The sequence below is a fragment of the Coregonus lavaretus genome, assembly GCF_964263955.1.
Source record: "Coregonus lavaretus genome assembly, chromosome: 3".
NCBI classification, from domain to species: domain Eukaryota; kingdom Metazoa; phylum Chordata; class Actinopteri; order Salmoniformes; family Salmonidae; genus Coregonus; species Coregonus lavaretus.
Window position 1 is genome coordinate 53358959 of NC_139990.1, and position 20902 is coordinate 53379860.

General features: G+C 40.7%; 2 pseudogenes across 2 annotated transcripts; both read right to left on the reverse strand.

Annotated features, from left to right (window-relative positions):
- Positions 1-1051: 1051 nt before the first annotated feature.
- LOC311121770 lies at positions 1052-3985 on the reverse strand (annotated as a pseudogene). The gene has a single exon. The product of its transcript is annotated as an uncharacterized misc_RNA (transcript).
- A 9307-nt stretch (positions 3986-13292) lies between these two features.
- On the reverse strand, positions 13293-17349 carry LOC311107945 (annotated as a pseudogene). Its single transcript has 3 exons — positions 16538-17349; positions 15383-15948; positions 13293-14777 (listed from the first exon to the last, which is right to left on the reverse strand). The product of its transcript is annotated as an uncharacterized misc_RNA (transcript).
- Positions 17350-20902: the final 3553 nt, after the last annotated feature.

Genomic DNA, 20902 nt, shown 5'->3' on the forward strand with positions numbered 1-20902 from the left:
TGAATAAAATGAAACCTGTGAGTAAAATACAATACATAATCACTCACTGTGTCTTATATTAAAATCTAATAATAGATAATTCATTTACTTGTGTTTTAGTTTGTGTACTACTGATTGAGACAGTGATATTTACCAACAAGGAGTGTACTTAAATAATATTTTAATTAACTTTGCAACATGATTTGTCAGGGTATGTCTGATCATCTTATTTCCCATTTACGTTTTGCATCTTTTAAATGTACATACAGTATTACAATATTATTTAGTACTGAACACAACAGGATTAAATTAGTTTTTTTCCACGAGCAAATTACAAAAGCCCAAAAAATATTAATTAAAGCTTAGTATAGCAATCAATCAAAGTATAGGCAATGCTGGATTTCAAGCAAGTAGAACATCATGGCACAGAGGGCACATTTACAAGAGATTCAGTTCCTCTCTCTGTCTTTGTCTGTGTGTGTGCATAGTTTCTGTACTTTTACTACATTGAACTTTGTTTCATATCCTGGAATCAGGCTGCTGCCAGGGTAAAGTGTGTCCTCTAACCCTTTCCATAAGTCATTAAGTAATAGGTCTCATCTGTCTGTGTATTATGTTTTGAGACAGTGAAACTTACCAACAAGAAGTATTATAGAATATTTAAATTAACTTTGCAACATGATTTGTCAGGGTACGTCTGATCGTCTTATTTCCCATGTCCATTTCCTTTTCCCTCTGCATATTTTAAATGTATATACAGTAATACAATATTATTTAGTACTGAACACAACAGGATCACAACATGATTACATTTGTTTGCCATGAGAGCAAATTACAAAAGCAAACAAATTATGACTAGCTTATTATCGCAATCGATCAAAGCATAAGCAATGCTGTATTTCAAGCAAGTAGAACATCATGGTACTGAGGGCACATTTACAAGAGATTCAGTTCCCCTCTCTGTGTATGTGTGTGTATGTGCATAATTTCTGTACTATTACTACATTTAACTTTGTTTCATATCCAGGAATCAGGCTGCTGCCAGGGCAAAGCGTGTCCTCTAACCCTTTCCTTAAGGCATTAAATAATATTTATCATCATCCGTCAGTGGCTGATTGAAGTATTCTTCCCTCCCCTCTTCCTCATCCTCCTCTTCAAACCTGCTGCTCCCGTTCCTCAGCGCCCTCCTCAGATGATTCCAAAACTGTTCCTGGGCTTTGACCGGGTCGGTGCAGTCTGACCCCGGCCACTGCAGGTAGGTCTTCTTCAACATGACCTTTCTCATACGGTGGTAAGCCGACAGCTGCCTTTCAGGGATAGGCTCCAGGAAGATTAGCAGGAGCACGTCCCGGAGCTCGTGGAAGAGCCTGTAGCTGGCCAGCTGGATCTCCAGGGAGCACCACTCGCTGCGCAGGAAGTGCCTACTAACCACGCAGATGGTCTTGCGGCTGCTGTACACGGAGGAGACTATGTTGTCCACGATGTTGCGGCCCAGCTCAAAGTCACGGTGGTGCAGGCACAGCCGGAAAGAGGCTCCATTGCCCTCCAGGTTGGGAAGTAGCTGGTCTATTACCCAGGGCTCGTCCGCCGAGTTATAGGAGATGAAAGCGTCATATTTGCAGTGCTCCTCTTTCTCCCTCAGCCTGTACCAGTGTTGGCCGAACCAGGAGCGGAACACATAATAACTGTACTTCAGTTTCCAATACAACTTGTTGTAGAGAAGCGGTATTATAGTCAGCAGTAAAATCACAGTGGTTGTGGTGGCAAAAAGGTACTCTCCCAGGTCCAGATAGCAAACATTGGTGTCGAAGTTGTAGAAGTTTTTGGGGAGTTTTTTATCTTGGCACTGTAGACTGTATAGTAAGACTAACTGGACTCTCTGGTTTGTCAAAGTCCAGTTCTGCAGGTCGCTGTTGAGGCAGGTGCAGCTAAGAGGAATGTTGCGCAGGTCCAGGTAGCGCAGTTTGGGGAGAGCCTCCAGCACATTCACATCTAAGGTTTGCATTACGTTTTGGTTGAGAAGCAAGATCTGCAGCTCTGTCAGATTCCCGAAAACCTCCTTTGAGAAGGACTGGATGCCCATGTTCCTTGCACTGAGCTTGCTCAACTTCCGCAGGTTTTTGAAGACGCCCGGCTGCAGCTGCATCACCCCAGCACAGGAGTTGTCCAAGGAGAGGAAAGTCAAGTTGGTCAGATCGTCAAAAGTGTCTGCTGCGAAGCTAAATATGTGATTGTCGGTGAGGTAGAGCGATTGGAGGGAGCTGAGGCCATGGAAAAAGGCATAAGGCAAAACGTTCAGGCCGTGGGGCATCTGCGCATCTAGTTTGAGGTTGCGAAGTTTGGTTAGATTCACAAAAGGAGAGTTGGTACGTTTAGAGGAGAAGCTAACCTGATTCCCATGTAGATCAAGCACTTCAAGTGTGGCATGGAATGGTTTAAACTTGGCGCTGTCAATCTGTTTGAGATTGTTTCCATCGAGGTAAAAATTGGCCAGGTTATCGAGCCCCACAAAGGCTGACTCTTCAAAATGAGTGATTTTGTTCCCTCCCAGATCCAAAATGTGCAGGTATTTGAGTGAATGGAATGTCTTGTTGAAAATAACAGCTATCTGATTGTTACGTAGGTTAAGTATTTCTAGGCTGTGCAGATCTTCAAAGCTATCGTTGTACAGATCGGTCAGGAGGTTATTGTCCAGACGCAGTGTGACAAGACTCGTCAGCCCACTGAAAGCCTTATGGTCAAGATAGGCGATTATGTTTATGTTGAGTTGTAGGGTCTTCACATTTGGTGTGTGGTGGAAAGCAAAAGAGTTGACATTGAGTATGCGATTGTAACGGTAGCTCAGATCTGTCAGATTCGGAAAAGATAGATTCTGTCTGTTGCAGGACATTAGGGAGGTGAGGTGGTTTTTCTCTGCTGTGAAGTTCTTGATTTGATCCTGTCCTTTGAGAAAGTGGAGGCATCTTACCTTCCTCAACTAGTTGAAGGAAAGGTCCAATAAACCTCGGATTGGTGGACAGTTGGAAAGTGTGTTCTTTCGCAATGATAGAATCCCATTGCTTCCCAGACTCAGCTTTTCAACAAATTTGACCTTTGTACTCAAAAGGTGACATAACACCATGAGCAGATTGTCAGTCTTCAACCCCATACCAGAGAAGTCTATGTTCCCAGCTCTAACATTGCTGACATTCAAAAGCTCTGGCACTGTGACATTGGTTGAACGCAAACGCATGTAGTTTAGCTTCCGCAAGTCCACTCCTTGGAAAGCCCTTGAAGGGAGCTGGTCATTGTAGGAGAGATCCAGCAGTAGTATATGGCTGAGGAAGCCCCACTTACATTCTAAAGTGACCAGTTTGTTTTTACAGAGATAGAGGGTGGTGAGGGACTCCGGTAGGTCTGTATGGTTAGAATGCTGGAGGGATGTTAGATAGTTATTGCACAGGTCTAGTTTTGTCAGCTTCGGTAAGTGAGTCACTGATTCTGCCACTGCAGATAAGTTGTTCAGGTAGTTCTGCCGTAACATGAGGGCATCCAGATTGGAGAGCGAGGAGAAAATACCTGGAGGGAGCCATATCAGTGAGTTATAATTTAGTGACAGGTTGACCAGGTTTTTGAGGTCTTGAAACACAGAGGAGCTGAGATTTGATATTTTGTTCAAGGACAGGTTTAGGCTCTTCAGTTGGCTCATATTTTGGAACGCCTGGTTGTCTATGGTCTCCAGATGGTTATTGTCAATCTGAAGCATCCTGAGGTTAGGAAGGTGAACAAACGTATTATCGGGTATGTGTTTTATCAGGTTTATGGAGATTATAACCGTGGTGGCATAGGGTGGCAGGTCACCTACAATGGCAGAAATGTTCTTTGCCTGGTGACGGATGCAAAGGAATTTTGTGTGGTTTGAGGTTGGATCCTCAGTGCAATTCCTGAAGCTATAGCCAACGGTGAACTGGGCAATGTGAAGAACAATTGCCACTGATACCAATATTTTATTTTTTAGCCCGGCCATGTTGTCTGACATGTGCAGCAGGAAAGGAATAAGGGGAGTAATGTTTTACATCTAGTCCAATGGTTCTGAACTCTTTCCAAGGAGAATCTTGTCCTTTAAAATCACAGTACGTTCATTTTAAGTTCCAGGAAATGTATGCATTGGGAAATAAAATTGTTGATTTTCATTCTTATGAGTTGTATGGCTGTGATAATCATCCTGAATTATACTCCTTTATTCTCCATGGTTGAGCATGCTGATAAGAAAGCCAGCTAAATGGGAGAAAGGAAAAACACATTTTAGCGACTTTACAATATATTTCTCAGTGACTTCATTGGAAAACAAAAAAAGAACTGTGCCATTGTGCCAAGTCTCAAGTCTCGTGGCTTTATAATATGCCATTTCAGTATGCTTTCAGGTTCCTCTTTTTTTATTTAATTTTTTTATTTCACCTTTATTTAACCAGGTAAACCAGTTGAGAACAAGTTCTCATTTACAACTGCGACCTGGCCAAGATAAAGCAAAGCAGTGCGATAAAAACAACAACACAGAGTTACATATGGTAAAACAAAACAAAGTCAAAAATACAACAGAAATACATATATATACAGTGTGTGCAAATGTAGCAAGTTATGGAGGTAAGGCAATAAATAGGCTATAGTGCAAAATAATTACAATTAGTATTAACACTGGAATGATAGATGTGCAAGAGATGATGTGCAAATAGAGATACTGGGGTACAAATGAGCAAAATAAATAACAATATAGGGATGAGGTAGTTGTGTGGGCTAATTTCAGATGGGCTGTGTACAGGTGCAGTGATCGGTAAGGTGCTCTGACAACTGATGCTTAAAGTTAGTGAGGGTGATAAGTGTCTCCAGCTTCAGAGATTTTTGCAATTTGTTCCAGTCATTGGCAGCAGAGAACTGGAAGGAATGGCGGCCAAAGGAGGTGTTGGCTTTGGGGATGACCAGTGAGATATACCTGCTGGAGCGCAGACTATGGGTGGGTGTTGCTATGGTGACCAATGAGCTAAGATAAGGCGGGGATTTGCCTAGCAGTGATTTATAGATGGCCTGGAGCCAGTGTGTTTGGCGACGAATATGTAGTGAGGACCAGCCAACAAGAGCGTACAGGTCACAGTGGTGGGTAGTATATGGGGCTTTGGAGACAAAACGGATGGCACTGTGATAGACTACATCCAATTTGCTGAGTAGAGTGTTGGAGGCTATTTTGTAAATGACATCGCCGAAGTCAAGGATCGGTAGGATAGTCAGTTTTACGAGGGCATGTTTGGCAGCATGAGTGAAGGAGGCTTTGTTGCGAAATAGGAAGCCGATTCTAGATTTAACTTTGGATTGGAGATTCTTAATGTGAGTCTGGAAGGAGAGTTTACAGTCTAACCAGACACCTAGATATTTGTAGTTGTCCACATACTCTAGGTCAGACCTGTCGAGAGTAGTGATTCTAGTCGGGTGGGCGGGTGCAAGCAGCGTTCGGTTGAAGAGCATGCATTTAGTTTTACTAGTGTTTAAGAGCAGTTGGAGGCTACTGAAGGAGTGTTGTATGGCATTGAAGCTCGTTTGGAGGTTTGTTAACACAGTGTCCAATGAAGGGCCAGATGTATACAAAATGGTGTCGTCTGCGTAGAGGTGGATCTGAGAGTCACCAGCAGCAAGAGCGACGTCATTGATATACACAGAGAAAAGAGTCGGCCCAAGGTACTTTCATTCACCATATGATACAACTCAACCTCACATCAGCCATCTCCCAATGGGGTCTTTTAAGTTGGACAAAGTTCACAGTTTTGTTTTGAAATCTTTTTTTTGTATTGTATTGTTTTATGGACAGTGATAGTCGGAAATGTGGAGGGGAGACAGATACAGAGAGGACGGATTAAGAAGGAATTGTATCCACATCGCCAGGGGTATATGTGGCCCAGAGTCTTGGGGGCTAACCACTGCACCAGACTGCCACAAAAATATTTCACTTCAGTCAATTCGTGGAGCAATTTCAAATTCCAATTACATAATTTAAATGAATTTTTTTCTAAAATGAATTGCAATTATTAAACTTGCCTCCTTGAAAGTATGAATAGTACTACAATTTTAACTGTAATTTCAGTTTATGTCCTGAATGGCACTTAATTAAGTTGGAATTGACCCCAATCCAGATCAATAAATGGATCATACAGCATCCTCGTATCGTAGGTATGAATGCTGTTCAAGGGTCTTTCTATAAATAATGGGGCCCATGTGTGACATTGGGATCAAATCAATCAATTGAAATAAATAAATTAGGCCCTAATCTATGGATTTCACATGACTGGGCAGGGGTGCAGCCATGGGTGGGCCTGGGAGGGCATAGGCCCACCCACTTGGCAGCCAGGCCCACCCACTGGGGAGCCAGGCCCAGACAATCAGAATGTGTTTTTTCCCCACAAAAGGGCTTTATTACAGACAGAAATACTCCTCAGCACACTCCCTCAAAACTTGAGACATCTGTGGCATTGTGTTGTGATAAAACTGCACAAGTGGCCTTTTATTGTCCCCAGCACAATGTGTAATGATCATGCTGTTTAATCAGCTTCTTGATATGCCACACCTGTCAGGTGGATGGATTATCTTGGCAGAGGAGAAATGCTCACTAACAGGGATGTAAACAAATTTGTGCACACAATTTGAGAGAAATAAGTTTTTTGTGTTTATGTTGGGACCAACACTTTACATGTTGTGTTTATATTATAGTCTGTCGTACACAATTGCGCATTAGACTGTGTCCAATCCGAGGCACAAAAATGTCATTCTTTCTCAATTAAATCTAAGGAGAACCTGCTGTAAATCAAGCAGACAACAACAGATGATCAACATCAATTCGCTAGGAATATTAGATCCAATGTGGATCTAGGCACAACTACCTTCACCTGCGTAACAAAGGAGACAAATATTCTGGACATAACTCATGTACACCGCATGCGCTATCACAACAGTTGTTCGTCACTTGACTATCATTCAGAAATTTGTGGGAAAATATCAAAGTGTAGGCTAATTAAACAACTAGATACCAAATGGCCAGTGGTGTGAAGTACTTAAGTAAAAATACTTTAAAGTACTACTTAAGTAGATATTTTGGGTGTCTGTACTTAACTTTACTATTTATATTTTTGACAACTTTTGCTTTTACTTCACTACATTCCTAAAGAAACTAATGTACTTTTTACTCCATACATTTCCCCCGACACCTAAAAGTACTCATTACATTTTGAATGCTTAGCAGGACAGGAAAATGGTCCAATTCACGCACTTATCAAGAAAACATCCCTGGTCTAGCCTATTGCTTCTGATCTGATGGACTCACTAAACACAAATGCTTTTTTTGTAAATTATGTCTGAGTGTTGGAGTGTGCTGTCTGGTTTGCTTAATATAAGTAATTACTTTTGATACTTAAGTATATTTTTGCAATTACATTTACTGTTGATACCAAACACTTTTAGACTTTTACTCAAGTAGTAGTTTACTGGGTGACTTTCACTTTTACTTGAGTCATTTTCTATTAAGGTATCTTTACTTTTACTCAAGTATGGCAATTAGGAACTTTTCCCACCACTGCAAATGGCGTCCAATTATTGAATAACCACGTTAATGATCGTATCGATTTAGGTTTTTACTATCAAGGTAAGGTGAATCTTTCGGTTAGAAGAATTCGATTTTGCAATCACATAATTATTTTTGGGGGGGATTTGTGTGCCAGTGAAAACTGTCTTCACCCCATAACATAAGGACACACGAAATGTTAAGTAGTTACACTGCATTTCTGAGATCGCTATACAAAAAACTGCCGGACAGCTAGATCCAGGATTATTACAGGGTTCAAGTTCAATGTCTAACTGATTAATGCTTAATATATGATATAACAACAACTTACACTGCCATAAATGTAAGGACAGAAAAGTTGTTTTATTTCGCACGATTTTGGACACATCTGTCAATACACCAACCATGTGAAAGGGTTTAAATCAAGTCGTGAATTTTATTGAATATAGCTGTTCCCCCTTATCTTAATGTAATGACTTGAAAAACATTTGCAGATTATTATCAATGACTTATCAACAGCTGTAACAAGTTGTCCATCATAGGAAATCCTCACTGGTACCCTAGTTTATAGACCCTCAACCACTGAAAAATCTAAGCATTGACTTTTGTACTGCTGCATGCAGCAATTTTCATAATCGGACAAATTAGTTTTTACATTTCATTTCACTTATCATAATCCATAGCATATTCTACAGCTTTCATTTAATATCATAATCCATCATAACATAATTTAATAATGGGTTATCAAACACGTTTCAAGAGTTATTTTACAAATCACATTCAAATAAAGCAAAATCATATCTGAAGTCCCATTTGATCTTTAATTAAAAGCCTTGAGTCCAGCCTTACCTCTGTTCTGGGGGCTGCATCATGTTGTCTGTATCATGTCCTTCCTGCTACATTATGAGAGCTTGTCTCTTAATACCTGTTTAATGACTGCCTCGCTTTGGTTGTACAGAAAGAGGAAGGAAAAGGGACAACAGACATGGAGTCATGGGACACAATCAAATGAAAGTTGTTCTCCATTTACTGTTCTTCATGTAAGTGGCAAGGGAGAGGAAAACCCAGGGACCCCAGTCAACAATGTGCCAAACACAATATACACAGATGCAACACAACATACACAGATGCAACGCCATATACAATCTCTTTATTCTACTGGGGGAAGGTTTTCATTTGTTCAACTCAGAAAACAAATATTTGTTTATTGAATTCTTTCAAAAATAACTGTCAAACAATATTATACACTAGAAGGATTGATTGCAAAAGAAAGTGGGTGGTCTCAATATTTTACTGATAAGTAGGACCGAATAAAACGTCAAGAGGGATGGGCCTGATTTCATATAAAAAGGAAAGGTGTTCCTGATCACCAGTTAAATGACAATTCAAGTAGTTTTTTTGTTTTTGTTTGTCGTTGTATTTCTAAAAAGAATTAATATACATACAGTGGGGAAAAAAAGTATTTAGTCAGCCACCAATTGTGCAAGTTCTCCCACTTAAAAAGATGAGAGGCCTGTAATTTTCATCATAGGTACACGTCAACTATGACAGACAAATTGAGGGGAAAAAATCCAGAAAATCACATTGTAGGATTTTTTATGAATTGATTTGCAAATTATGGTGGAAAATAAGTATTTGGTCACCTACAAACAAGCAAGATTTCTGGCTCTCACAGACCTGTAACTTCTTATTTAAGAGGCTCCTCTGTCCTCCACTCGTTACCTGTATTAATGGCACCTGTTTGAACTTGTTAGCAGTATAAAAGACACCTGTCCACAACCTCAAACAGTCACACTCCAAACTCCACTATGGCCAAGACCAAAGAGCTGTCAAAGGACACCAGAAACAAAATTGTAGACCTGCACCAGGCTGGGAAGACTGAATCTGCAATAGGTAAGCAGCTTGGTTTGAAGAAATCAACTGTGGGAGCAATTATTAGGAAATGGAAGACATACAAGACCACTGATAATCTCCCTCGATCTGGGCCTCCACGCAAGATCTCACCCCGTGGGGTCAAAATGATCACAAGAACGGTGAGCAAAAATCCCAGAACCACGCGGGGGGACCTAGTGAATGACCTGCAGAGAGCTGGGACCAAAGTAACAAAGCCTACCATCAGTAACACACTACGCCGCCAGGGACTCAAATCCTGCAGTGCCAGACGTGTCCCCCTGCTTAAGCCAGTACATGTCCAGGCCCGTCTGAAGTTTGCTAGAGTGCATTTGGATGATCCAGAAGAGGATTGGGAGAATGTCATATGGTCAGATGAAACCAAATTAGAACTTTTTGGTAAAAACTCAACTCGTCGTGTTTGGAGGACAAAGAATGCTGAGTTGCATCCAAAGAACACCATACCTACTGTGAAGCATGGGGGTGGAAACATCATGCTTTGGGGCTGTTTTTCTGCAAAGGGACCAGGACGACTGATCCGTGTAAAGGAAAGAATGAATGGGGCCATGTATCGTGAGATTTTGAGTGAAAACCTCCTTCCATCAGCAAGGGCATTGAAGATGAAACGTGGCTGGGTCTTTCAGCATGACAATGATCCCAAACACACCGCCCGGGCAACGAAGGAGTGGCTTCGTAAGAAGCATTTCAAGGTCCTGGAGTGGCCTAGCCAGTCTCCAGATCTCAACCCCATAGAAAATCTTTGGAGGGAGTTGAAAGTCCGTGTTGCCCAGCGGCAGCCCCAAAACATCACTGCTCTAGAGGAGATCTGCATGGAGGAATGGGCCAAAATACCAGCAACAGTGTGTGAAAACCTTGTGAAGACTTACAGAAAACGTTTGACCTGTGTCATTGCCAACAAAGGGTATATAATAAAGTATTGAGAAACTTTTGTTATTGACCAAATACTTATTTTCCACCATAATTTGCAAATAAATTCATAAAAAATCCTACAATGTGATTTTCTGGATTTTTTTTCCTCATTTTGTCTGTCATAGTTGACGTGTACCTATGATGAAAATTACAGGCCTCTCTCATCTTTTTAAGTGGGAGAACTTGCACAATTGGTGGCTGACTAAATACTTTTTTTCCCCACTGTATATCTATATTTTTAAATGTAATTCCTGTTTGTGTTTTTGTAGTTGGTTAGTGTAATTGCTTGTTTGCTTTTGTGTGTCCACCACACCGAGGTAGTGGGCTGAAGAGGGTATGGCGGGTAGTCTGGGGGACCATGAACATTTAGCAAACTTTAACAAATAAAAAATTGCCTAAAGAAGCTTTGGTAGAAGATTTATTCACTCAGGTAATCAGGTAATTTCCAGACAAGCAAATAAACACATTACTTCATTGAATCATGATATAAAGCAACACTATATAAAGTACCTCATATGAGTAAACCGTAAACTCGCCATCTGACAGAGTCCGCAGAGAGGCAGGCAGGCTATACCCAGTCATCACACAAGGAACCCTGTGTAAATACAGACAGGTTAACATAAATCATGACATCACTCACTATGAGAACTTTTTCTTGACCACGTGACCTTAAAAAGGGAAATCTCAGCCAGGCCGCAGTTTTAGGCTATAAATAGGGTCAGATTTTTTATTGGTCAGGTCATGTTGTCAGGAAAAACTCCTGGCCCTATTACAAGGGAAGTCTATAAAGGAGGGTGAAGACACAGAGACAGACACTTGCCACAGCAGCAAGATCCATACAACATTGAAAGGCGCCATTTTGGTGGTGCTTCCTCATCCTTTTCTGCTCCCACCTACTATCCACTAGACAGCCATCAGCTCCACCCTTTCTATCACTTCAACCGCCCCCCAACCAGCCCTGGAATCCCCAGGTCCCACCTTCCTGACATTGCCTATTATCCCCCCTCCCACATGCTGGAGAGTAGCCTGTCTCCTCCTCTGCCCCCCGGGTCCCTGCCTGCTTTCCCCAGCCCTGAACGCTGGTCTTTCCCCCGGATGAGACTGTACTGATCCACATCCACTGTGCCTGTCCAGAGACTGCATAGAGATGCTTCTGTGTAGTAGAGACATACATAAGCACAATGCTTAAGCTATATGCTATGTTGTTGAGTGAGTATTTTCCAAATGCATAGTCTAATTGTTTACAATTACAACTGACTTTTTTTTTCTGTTGAATACCATCATATGATAGGCAGAAAGACAAAGTGCCAGCCAGGAAATATTGTTTGCATTTTAGTTAAATGTGTGAGAAAACATGACTATCTTTTCAAATATTTTCTTTTATGTCTTTCATATACTCTAAAAATACTTACAGCCTGGACAGTGAAAACACAATTATGCAGAAGAAAAGTAACAACAGTAGCAGATTGTATTTTTTATTGCATGAATACTTCTAATTGAAACGTGTGCATGCAAAAACATACAGAAGTACTGTAAAATCAAATACATTGCAGAACTTATACAGTATGCTGTTTACAGACAGCTACAGTGGACTAGTCAACTATCGCAAAACAAAATATCCACAAATGTGTCCCTCAGGTTTTCTTATTGCCACTGGGCCTACTCAAAGTATACTTTTTTTAAATTATTTTTGACAATCAGAATTCTTTAGCACAGATGATCAAATACATGAATCAGCATGAATACATTATGCAGATGATTTTCTGCTGTCCATGTCAAGATCTCAATTGCATACTCCTCGCATCCTCTCTTCTCAGAGGTCCCTCCCCTCTGAACTTCTCCTCAAATGGGTTTTGAGGAGGAAAGAGAACGCGACTATGTAATTGATATTCTCCCCATTTAAGATATACCGAATAAAATGAAACCTGTGAATAAAATACTGTACATAGTAACGCACTGTGTTTTATATTAAAATCGAATAATAGATCATTCATTTATTTGTTTTATTTTGTGTATTACTCATTGAGAAAGCGATATTTACCGTCAAGAAGTATACTTATAGAATATGTAAATTAACTTTGCAACATGATTTGTCAGGATACGTCTGATCATCTTATTCCCGATGTCCATTTCCATTTTCCTCTACATCTTTTAAATGTACATACAATATTACAATATTGTTAAGTACTGATCACAACAGGATTAAGTTAGTTTTTTCCATGAGAGCAAATTACAAACGCAAACAAATGATGACTTTAGCTTATTATTGCAATCGATCAAAGCATAAACAATACTGGATTTCAAGCAAGTAGAAATACTGAGGGCACATTTACAAGAGCATAATTTCAGTACTTTTACTACATTGAACTTTGTTTCATATCCAGGAATCAGGCTGCTGCCAGGGTAAAGTGTGTCCTCTAACCCTTTCCTTACTCATTAAGTAATAGGTCTCATCTGTCGGTGTATTATGTTTTGAGCCAGTGAAATCTACCAATGAGAAGTATTATAGAATATTTAAATTAACTTTGCAACATGATTTGTCAGGGTACGTCTGATCGTCTTATTTCCCATGTCCATTTCCTTTTCCCTCTGCGTATTTTAAATGTATATACAGTATTACAATATTATTTAGTACTGAACACAACAGGATCACAACATGATTACATTTGTTTGCCATGAGTGCAAATTACAAAAGCAAACAAATTATGACTAGTTTATTATCGGAATCGATCAAAGCATAAGCAATGCTGTATTTCAAGCAAGTAGAACATCATGGTACTGAGGGCACATTTACAAGAGATTCAGTTCCTCTCTCTGTGTATGTGTGTGGATGTGCATAATTTCAGTACTTTTACTACATATAACTTTGTTTCATATCCAGGAATCAGGCTGCTGCCAGGACAAAGCGTGTCCTCTAACCCTTTCCTAAAGGCATTAAGTAATACTTATCATCATCCGTTGGTGGCTGATTGAAGTATTCTTCCCTCCCCTCTTCCTCATCCTCCTCTTCAAACCTGCTGCTCCCGTTCCTCAGCGCCCTCCTCAGATGATTCCAAAACAGTTCCTGGGCTTTGACCGGGTCGGTGCAGTCTGACCCCCGGCCACTGCAGGTAGGTCTTCTTCAACATGACCTGTCTCATACGGTGGTAAGCCAACAGCTTCCTTTCAGGGATGGGCTCCAGGAAGATTAGCAGGAGCACGTCCCAGAGCTCGTGGAAGAGCCTGTAGCTGGCCAGCTGGATCTCCAGGGAGCACCAGTCGCTGTGCAGGAAGTGCCTACTAACCACGCAGATGGTTTTGCGGCTGCTGTACATGGAGGAGATGATGTTGTCCACAATGTTGCGGCCCAGCTCAAAGTCACGGTGGTGCAGGCACACCCGGAAAGAGGCTCCGTTGCCCTCCAGGTTGGGAAGTAGCTGGTCTAGTACCCAGGGCTCGTCCACCGAGTTATAGGCGATGAAAGCATCATATTTGCAGTGCTCCTCTTTCTCCCTCAGCCTGTGCCAGTGTTGGCCGAACCAGGAGCGGAACACATAGTAACTGTACTTTAGTTTCCAATACAGCTTGTTGTAGAGAAGCGGTATTATAGTCAGCAGTAAAATCACAGTGGTTGTGGTGGCAAAAAGGTACTCTCCCAGGTCCAGATAGCAAACGTTGGTGTCGAAGTTGTAGAAGTTTTTGGGGAGTTTTTAATCTTGGCACTGTAGACTGTATAGTAAGACTAACTGGACTCTCTGGTTTGTCAAAGTCCAGTTCTGCAGGTCGCTGTTGAGGCAGGTGCAGCTAAGAGGAATGTTGCGCACGTCCAGGTAGCTCAGTTTGGGGAGAGCCTCTAGCACATTCACATCTAAGGATTACATTAAGTTTTGGTTGAGAAGCAAGATCTTCAGCTTTGTCAGATTCCCGAAAACCTCCATTGAGAAGGACTGGATGCCCATGTTCCTTGCACTGAGCTTGCAGCCACATCACCCCGGCATAGGAGTTGTCCAAGGAGAGGAAAGTCAAGTTGGTCAGATCGTCAAAAGTGTCTGCTGCGAAACAGAAGATGTGATTGTCCATGACGTTGAGCGATTGGAGGGAGCTGAGGCCACGGAAAAAAGCATAAGGCAAAACATTGAGGCCGTGGGGCATCTGCAGGTCTAGTTTGAGGTTGCAAAGTTTGGTTAGATTCACAAAAGGAGAGTTTAGAGGAGAACCTAACCTGATTACCATGTAGATCAAGCACTTCAAGAGTGGCATGGAATGGTTTAAATTTGGCGCAGTCGATCTGTTTGAAATTGTTGCCGTTTAGGTTAAATTTGGCCAGGTTATCGAGCCCCACAAAGGCTGACTCTTCAAAATTTGTGATTTTGTTCCCTACTAGATCCAAAATGTTCACGTGTTTGAGTGAATGGAAAATCTAGTTGAAAATAACAAATCAAATCAAATGTTATTTGCCACATGCGCCGAATACAACAGACTATTATTTATGCATAGTCACTTTAACTCTACCCACATGTACATATTACTTCAACTATCTCAACTAGCCGGTGCCCCCGCACATTGACTCTGCACCGGTACCCCCCTGTATATATAGCCTCCCTACTGTTATTTTATTTTACTTCTGCTCTTTTTTTCTCAACACTTTTTTTGTTGTTGTTTTATTTTTACTTTTTTTGTTAAAAATAAATGCACTGTTGGTTAAGGGCTGTAAGTAAGCATTTCACTGTAATGTCTGCACCTGTTGTATTCGGCGCATGTGACCAATAAAATTTGATTTGATTTGATTTACAGTGAAATGCTTAGTTACAAACCCTTACCCAACAATGCAGTTTTAAGAAAAATAAGTGTTAAGTAAAAAATAGATATGCAAAAATAAAGAAATAATAATAATTAAAGAGCAGCAGTAAAATAAAATAACAGTAGGAAGGCTATATATAGGGGGTACCGGTACAGAGTCAATGTCCGGGGGCACAGGTTGGTCGAGGTAATATGTACATGTGGGTAGAGTTAAAGTGACTATGCAGCTATCTGATTGTTATGTAGGTTAAGTATTTCCAGGCTCTGCAGATCTTCAAAGCCATCGTTGCACAGATCTGTCAGGAGGTTATTGTCCAAACCCAGTGTGACAAGACTAGTCAGCCCATTGAAAGCCTTATGGTCAAGATAGGCGATTATGTTTATGTTGAGTTGTAGGGTCTTCACATTTGTGTGTGGTGTGGTGGAAAGCAAAAGAGTTGACTTTGAGTGTGCGATTGTAACGGTAGTTCAGGTCTGTCAGATTCGGGAAAGAGAGATTCTGTCTGTTGCAGGACATTAGGGAGGTGAGGTGGCTTTTCTCTGCTCTGAAGTTGGTGATTTGATTCTGTCCTTTGAGAAAGTGGAGGCAGCTTACCTTCCTCAATTTGTTAAAGGAAAAGTCCAATAAACCTCGGATTGGTGGACAGTTGGAAAGTGTGTTCTTCCACAATGACAGAATCCCATTGCTTCGCAGACTCACCTTTTTAACAAATGTGACCTTTGTACTCAAAAGGTTGCATAACTCCATGAGCAGATTGTGAGTCTTCAACCCCATACCAGAGAAGTCTATGCTATTTTCAGGTCTCTCCAGAGATGTTCGATCGAGTTCAAGTCCGGGCTCTGGCTGGGCCACTCAAGGACATTCAGAGACTTGTCCTGAAGCTACTCCTGTGTTATCTTGGCTGTGTGCTTAGGGTCATTGTCCTGTTGGAAGGTGAACCTTCGCCCCAGTCTGAGGTGCTGAGCGCTCTGGAGCAGGTTTTCATCAAGGATATCTCTGTACTCTTGGGGACCTTCAATGCTGCAGACATTTTTTCGTACCCTTCCCCAGATCTGTGCCTCGACACAATCCTGTCTCGGAGCTCTAGGGATAATCCCTTCGACTTCATGGCTTGGTTTTTGCTCTGACATTCACTGTCAACTATGGGACCTTATATAGACAGGTGTGTGCCTTTCCAAATCATGTTCAATCTATTGAATTTACCACAGGTGGACTCCAATCAAGTTGTAGAAACATCTCAAGGATGATCAATGGAAACAGGATGCACCTGAGCTCAATTTCAAGTCTCATAGCAAAGGGTCTGAATACTTATGTAAATAAGATATTTCTGTTTTTTATTTTTATTACATTTGCTAAAATATCTAAAAACCTGTTTTCACTTTGTCATTATGGGGTATTGTGTGTAGATTGATGAGGGGAGAAATAATTTAATCAATTTTAGAATAGGTCTGTAATGTAAAAAAATTTGGAAAAAGTCAAGGGGTCTGAATACTTTCCAAATGCATTGTATATGGCTAAGGAAGCCCCACTCCAATTCTAAAGTGAGCAGTTTGTTTTTACAGAGATAGAGGGTGGTGAGGGACTCCAGTACGTCTTTATGGTTAGAATGCTGGAGGGACATTAAATAGTTATTGCACAGGCCTAGTTGTGTCAGCTTCGGTAAGTGAGTCACAGATTCTGCCACCACAGAGAAGTTGTTCAGGTAGTTCTGCCGTAATATGATTGGAGAGAGATGAGAAAATAAGTAGAGGGAGCTTAATCAGCGAGTTATTATTTAGAGACAGATTGACAAGGTTCTTGAGGTCTTGAAACACAGAGGAGCTGAGATTTAATATATTGTTGAAGGACATTTTTAGGCTCTTCAGTTGGCTCAAATTTGAAACGCCTGGTTGTCTATGGTCTCCAGATGGTTATTGCCAATCTGAAGCATCCTGAGGTTAGGAAGGTGAACAAACGTATTATCGGGTATGTGTTTTATCAGGTTTATGGAGATTGTAACCGTGGTGGCATAGGGTGGCAGGTCACCTACAATGGCAGAAATGTTATTTGCCTGGTGATGGATGCAAATTAATATTGTGTGGTTTGAGGTTGGATCCTCAGTGCAATTCCTGAAGCTATAGCCAATGGTGAACTGGGCAATGTCAAGGACAATTGCTACTGATACCAATATTTTATTTTTTAGCCCGGCCATGTTTTCTGACGTGTGCAGCAGGAGAGTGAAAGGGTGAGTAATGTTTTACATCTAGTCCAATGGTTCTGAACTATTTCCAAGGAGAATCTTGCCCGTTAAAATCACAGTACTATCATTTTAAGTTCCAGGAAATGTTTGCATTGGAAAAATAAACGTGTTATTTTTGTTTCTTCAAATTAGTTGTCTGTTATATTCATCCTGAATTAGACTCCTTTATTCTACATGGGTACGCATGACGATAAGCCAGCTGAATGGGAGAAGGGAAAAACACATTTTACTGACTTTACAATACATTTCTCAGTGACGATTGGAAAATATAAAAATAACTGTGCCATTGTTAATTAACACAAGAGTCTCAGTTATCTTGCTCTTGTGGCTTTCAGGTTCCTCTTTTCCATTAGGTACTTTCCTTCACCAAATCATGATACACCTCAACCTCACCTCAGCCATCTCCCAATGGGGTCTTTGTAAGTTGGGCAAAGTTCACAGTTTGATTTGTTTATATCTTTTTTTTTGTATTGTATTGTTTTATGGACAGTGATAGTCGGAAATGTGGAGGGGAGACAGATACAGAGAGGACGGGTTAAGAAGGAATTGTATCCACATCGCCAGGGGTATATGTGGCCCAGAGTCTTGGGGGCTAACCACTGCACCCGACTGCCACAATTCTGTGGCATGTAATTATAGTGTATACTGTATAGTGTAATTATAGTTTATGTAATTATAGTGTACATAGTGTTTTAAAAATATTTCACTTCAGTCAATTCGTGAAGTAAATTGAAATTCCAATTACATCATTTAAATGTAGTAATTTAACTCTAATGAAGTGCAATCATTATACTTGCATCCTTCAAATGGTATGAATGGTACTTTTACATTTCATCTGTAAAATCAGTTTATATCCTGAATGGGACTAAAGTAAGATGGAATTGACCCCAATCCAGATCAATAAATGGATCATACAGCTGTCTCATAGCAGATGTATGCAGGGCCGTAACCAGGGTCTGAGTTTTAGTGATGTCTGGAAGGGGAGGGGATTTGAAGTTCATTTACTGCATTTCTATACAATTAAAAAACGTTTAAATGCAATTTGAAGATCAGCAAAGACTAGCGAAAATGACCCCAGCCATTATCACCTTGGTTTCTGTAGGTTCAATCACCTCAGTCAATCTACAAACACATAGCCTATTAGCTATACAATTGTAATGTTATACCCAAAGATATTAAAACCATGTTATACCCCTGAAAGGGGGAAAATATGAGAAATGATTCACACTGACACGTAGCATCAGCGAATGTTCAGTCAGTTGTAATGATACATTGCATAAAATCAAAAACTCTTTACATAGATAACTATTTTCTCAAATTACATAGCATTTACATTGGTATTCTTAGGCATTACTAATCAAGCTCTGCACAAACAGACAACAACGGAGCACACAGACATCAACGGAGCACACAGATTATCATATCATATTCAAATGAATTATTAGAATGTTACTTACGATTCTGTATTAATATGAGGGATGTAGTGGTAAAAAAATAAAAGGTGATGGGTAAACTATAAAATCCAGTGGGCGATCGAGAGAAGACAAAACAACCACCGATATAAACAAAAACGTATGCCATTTTTAGAACTGTATTGTTTGCATTTTGATTGCATTTTAATGTAGGCCTATAGGGAAGATAGGCCATGTGGAAATGTTCATATTTAAATATATTTTTTTAAAGTTCTTAACTTGTTTGGTAAGATTAGTACAGATTTTCTCAGGAGACCCCACATGGGGTGCCGACCCCAAGTTTGGGAACCACTGTACTAACCTCTCTGCTTGCTTCCTTTCTCACTCTGTCTCCTCTGCTTCCTTCTGCATGCATTGCAGCCTGCCTCAGCCTCACCACTGAGCGTCACATTATGGTCTGTCTCAGTAGCCTACTTTCTGTAAAGCAATGTTATTGTGAGAACTTAGTAGCCTATTTTATGCTCAGTTTAGGCTCCGTTTAAAGCTGCAATATGTAACTTTTTGGGCCACCTGACCAAATTCACATAGAAAAGTGAGTTAGATCTGTCATTCTCATTGAAAGCAAGTCTAAGAAGTGGTAGATCTGTTCTATGTACACTAGTTCTATGCTTCCCATTCTTAAGTTTAATTTTTGCATATTTTACTTTGTTTCATATACCAGCTTCAAACAGCTGAAAATACAATATTTTTGGTTATGGAAAATATATTTCTCAGTGGTTTAGATGGTACAATGATTCTCTACACTATACTTGGTTGTTTTGTCACATACACTGAGATTAAGTGAACTATTAGAATTCTAGCAACCAGGAAAAGGAGTAGCAATTTCTGCATATTTCACCTTTAACGTTAGCTTCTTACTTCCTCCTAGCTGGCTAAGGAATACTAGCCAGAGCCCTTCAACGTTACTGCAATAGAAGTCTCTGCTGGCAGCTAGTCTGACTGACTGACATACTGTATCTATAAGCAACTATTTACCAGCAGTGCACTCATTCTCAGAGAGTCGTTTTTTGTTTGTTTGGGGGATGTCTGTAGACACGGCAGGAGTTGTGGGCCGGTTTAAAAAATGGCCTTTTGTCTGGCATATTGCAAACCCACTGTCAGCAGCGTCTCTAGTTGCCGACTCCGAGCTGGGGTAGTTTGTTTCACATCTCAGGCCCTCGGCCTGTGCAGCGAGAGGGCGGAGTTAGCCGTTTGAGAGAGTGGTGATTGTGCTGCTAAAAAGGACAAATCCGGGGGACGCAAGCGAACATAACGAACAAACCACTGTTAATGATTCCACTCATTCACAGAGGCAGGTGTGATTAGAACTCAGTCAGATCAAGAAGATAAATAAGCCTTCTGAGCTTTGATCGACGCTGGAAGCAATATTTAGATATTGACCCATCATTTATTTTCTTTATTGTGTACAAATTACATATTTTATTATTATTATTATTATTATTATTATTATTATTATTTTCAAATTAGAAAAAATGACAGAGGTCCGGACCTCGGTGTCCTCATATGTAGTTACGTGTTACCGGCTTTGGTTTTTCCATTTATATTTCGAGGTTGGACGTTAGCACGTGGTGTCACCTCGTTAGTCAGTATGTGTTACACCTGAGCTGGTTTGTCATCTCTTTAGTGGGAAGGTGTTTCTCCTGTGCTGGCCCAGGTGCTATTTAAGAGTGGCTGGCCCAGTGCTCCAGTTGTCTTGAGAGACGTGGAGGGTTAACACCTTTAGTTGGCTCTACCTATTTGATTTCTACACAAACAATCCTTTATCTGATCTTCCCTGTTTTTGTTTTGCTCCACTTTTTGGTGTGCTTCCTTTCTTTAAGTTTGGTGTGGGTTCTTCTTTTGTTTGCCTCTTCTTGGCCAAATTTTGTGGGCGCTCATGGTGGGTGTCTTTTAGGTCCTAGTTGTTGTTGCTAGTCAACTTTCAGTGGACCCCACCTTTGTTAGTTCCCCTTTCTGTTTGAGTGACAATTTTGGGTTTTCTTGCCGGGAAACCTGGAGGTCTGAATGCTTCTCAACCACTGAGAAATCAAAGC